We start from the raw sequence: 3,894 nt of genomic DNA on the forward strand, positions 1-3,894 counted from the left end.
GCTTTACCAGAAGAATAGATCTCAGTGACCCCTTTGGGTTTTTTTCCATCTGCCATTAGTAATAAAAACCAGAGGCATAATGAGCATTGCTTTCTGCAACAAAAGTGTTAATTACTCGTCCTCTCCCACAGAGTTATCAAAATGTCATTGATGACTGGTTTACAAATTCTATAAAATATGCTCTCATCCAATTTTACTATCAAAAAGAACCAAATCATTATATGGTTTAAGTTATATATATCTTTCAGATCGCTCTGATTTTTCCTCCTAAGTACAGACGGATTGTTCTTACCTTAGTATGGCTGAAAACAACAATTAATAATAAGGTAGTTTTATCATGCCATTTAGTATAGGGATAAGAGAACTCATTTATTACTAACAGATATTTTTGTAGTTAAGTACAAAAAATTTTCATCTCAAGTGCCTGATGACAAACTGGAAGCTTCAGTCTACAAAAAAATTATTAAATAATAGTTAATACCTCAGTAGGAGATACATTTTGGAATTATAGTCAGACAGTTATAAAGGAGATATTGGTTTTTAACTATTACTTTCATTGAACTATATGTATTAAGAGCATTACATCAAATAAAAAAGTGAAATGCGATCCTTAGCGGAAGAAAAAAACAAACATCAATTTCGCAACTCTTTGCTTTTCCACTTGGAAGAGAAGACCAGCAAAAAGACTGAATGGAATGATATATATTATACTGCAAAATGGCATTCATTCCTACATGAGTTTTTTTGAGAGTTTCTTGTTTTGTTAAACACAACTAACTAAATGCAACTGCAATGTAAGAGATCTGTAGAAAAGCTTAGAGAAGATTTTGAAGTGGCTGCAAAGCAAAGGGAACTGATAATGCTTTCATACTAGATTAACAAATCTATTGTTTATTACCTCAATGATATGGCATGCTGTGAGGTGCCTATGCTCATGCAGTAATGATTAGCTAGTTGGCTAACTTCCAGCCAGTAGGGTTATTAACACTATATTGTGAAGCCTCAATGTAAAGTTGATTTTCTTGTACTGTATATTGCATGTGGAAAACTTGTATTAATCAATATAAATTATTCCCCAAACAATAAGACACAGTGGGGGCAAGCAGGAAAGGCTGGAAATGAGGCGTTAGTGCAAAAAAAGCAAAAGAATAAAGAAGGTCACGTGTTCTGTCTCTAATTAGTGTTGAAGGAAAATCTTTGAAAGGCAGAAGTCTAGCGGTTAAAACAGAAGACTGACAAACTAATGGCCTGTGCTTTGTTAAGAAGCAGGACTGGGATGTAACCTGAGGCAAATAAAGTTTTTCTCGTGCTTCAAGTTTTACCTGTAAAATAAGGATGACACCTCTGTCCTATTAAGGAATCATTAATATATTAGATGGTTAACCAAGAAAGCTTTATATTGGACAATAGGTGAATTGCAGAATTTAAGATACGATATTGAAATAACATGAACATGCATAGATGAAGCCCAGAGTATAGATATCTTACTGATATTGTGGTTACCTGCGTTGGTTTTTATTTCTCATATTTTTGAAGTAATAGCCTGAGGCATGTACTTCCTGAATTGCTCACCATGCCATCAATCTCAGTGCTAAGTACTGTCGATGCAGTATCTGACGCTATTAACTAGGTTAGGAATTGAGTAAGAGCATGTAGAGTTCAAATGGACTTTTAGTGCTTATACTCCACCAACCTTCAGACCAACAAATAATCATTCTGCTTATTTGAACTCATGCTGCTTCTTCTGCTGTGGTTGCGTATTGAAAATCAGAAAGAAGGAAGACTAGTGAGCTTGGTGGGTCAAGTCAGAAGATCTGTGCGTAACTACTGACTTCATGTTCACCTTTGTGGACTATCAGGTATCTATTTCTGGCCTCAGCCAGCCTGCCTGTAAGCTGGATGTGATATAGACCTCATGGGTGTGTTGTGAGTCAGGTGTCTTTAGAGCGTTAGTTGGGTTAATGACAAGTGCTACGCAAAACATTTCCTTGAATAGTCACAGAACCACTAACCAAAGAGGTCCTGGCATCAGCCAGATTTTCATGTGGTTGGAAGACTCCTTAATATATTTTGCTTTTGGTTTGTTTTTGTTCATTTACAGCCATGAACTCTAAACTACTTCTGTGAGCTCTTAGGTAAATTGAGACCACAGTGCTTACTGGTGGTGCCACTTGGGTTGGATTATGGGCTGGGGCCAGTCTCGCAGAAACCACTGGCATTAATATTCTGCTTTGAATGGGTAGTCCTTATGATTGACAGCTTGGAGCACTGGAACCACTCTCCAGTGCCTGTTAAAGCTGAGGATGAAGTCCATCTCCTTTTTAGACAGTTCAAACACCTTGATGTTTTCCTGAACACGCTGTGGTTTGTCAGACTTGGGAATGACAATCACATTTCTTTGGATGAGAAACCAGAGCAGAACCTGGGCAGGGGTTTTATTATGTCTAACTGCAATCTCTTTAATCTCGGGATCATTCAGCAGCAGAAGATCCCCTGGCTTGGCCCATGGGCGGTTAGGAGAGCCAAGGGGGCTGTACGCTGTCACAGCACTCCCTTTGGATTGACAGTACTTGATCAGCTTCTCTTGGGTTAGGTAGGGATGACATTCAACCTCGTTATTTACTGGCTTGTATTTTAGTCCTGGCTTGTTCAAGATTCTTTCAATCTGCTCATGGTTAAAGTTGGAGACACCAATGGCTTTCACTAGACCACAGTCCACCAGCTCTTCCATGGCCTCCCATGTGTCCAGAAAATCTGTATCACTGGGTATACTCATACCCTTGTCATCCAGAGGATGAAGTTCTTCGCCAGCCTTGAATCCCATAGGGAAGCGTATCAGGTAGAGGTCAAGGTAGTCCAGCTGCAGTGCGTCGAGGCTCTTCTTGCATGCTACCTTAACCAGAGACTTCTCGTGAAACGTGTTCCACAACTTAGTAACAATGAAGAGGTCTTCCCGCTTCACAGCCCCCTCCTTGATCTTCTGCTGGACTGCATTCCCTATTTCATTTTCATTCTGGTAGAAGTAGGCACAGTCGAAGAGGCGGTAGCCTGCATCAATAGCAAACTTCACCACCTCTTCCACCTTTCCTGGAGGAGCCTGCCAAGTGCCCAGCCCCAGGATGGGCATCTTCATCTTGTTGTTCAGCTCCACGCAGGGGCTCACCATGGTGTCTGGGGGTGCGCGGTCTGTGGGTGCGTGTCCAAGGCAGCCCGAAGACAAGTCAAGGAAACCATTTCCACACATGCTAAGCATGTGAATGGAATGATTGACATCTATGTGACTACATAAATATTTTTAAATACTTAAGTAAAGCACGTGCTAACCCACAGGCTTAAGCGTTAATTTCAGGAAGCAGCTTGCACACACTTGCAGCCTTAAACAGAATAATAATTCTACCCTTGTTGGACAAAATATTTCAGTACATGCTTAATTTTAAGCTGGACACATAGACCCACTGGGATCCGTGGGACCATTCACGTGCTTGTGCCTGAAGCTAAGCATATGCTTAATGAACTGCTAAAGTCGGGCCTGACAATAAACAAGGCTGCTGGTATCCTGAAGGTCCATCTGCTTCCCTGGTATCTAAACCTTGATGGAAGTGGCTTAAACTGACATGTTTTACTTCTCAGTTGGAGGGGACTGAGGGCATACAACATGGCCAGTTATAGCCAGTGTTGCCATCTGTCTGGGTTTTCCTCGATGTACTCTTTTTTTCTGTCATTTTGGTCTGGATAGAAGATATTTAATTATTGTAAATCCTAGGTGGAAATATGGCAGCCCTAGGGTCAAGCAGCTTAGTTAAGAAGCCATGAATCGGTGTCAACAAGTTGTAAGTTTGTATCTACAGTCACCCTTAAAAAACTATTAAAAAATAGTTTTAAACTATATAAAAG

The 3,894-nt window shown here is 40.3% G+C and overlaps 1 pseudogene; it reads right to left on the reverse strand.

Annotated features, from left to right (window-relative positions):
• Nucleotides 1-2,218: 2,218 nt before the first annotated feature.
• LOC141463759 (aldo-keto reductase family 1 member B1 pseudogene) lies at nt 2,219-3,166 on the reverse strand (annotated as a pseudogene).
• Nucleotides 3,167-3,894: the final 728 nt, after the last annotated feature.

Source organism: Numenius arquata, chromosome 4 (assembly GCF_964106895.1).
Source record: "Numenius arquata chromosome 4, bNumArq3.hap1.1, whole genome shotgun sequence".
NCBI lineage: Eukaryota > Metazoa > Chordata > Aves > Charadriiformes > Scolopacidae > Numenius > Numenius arquata.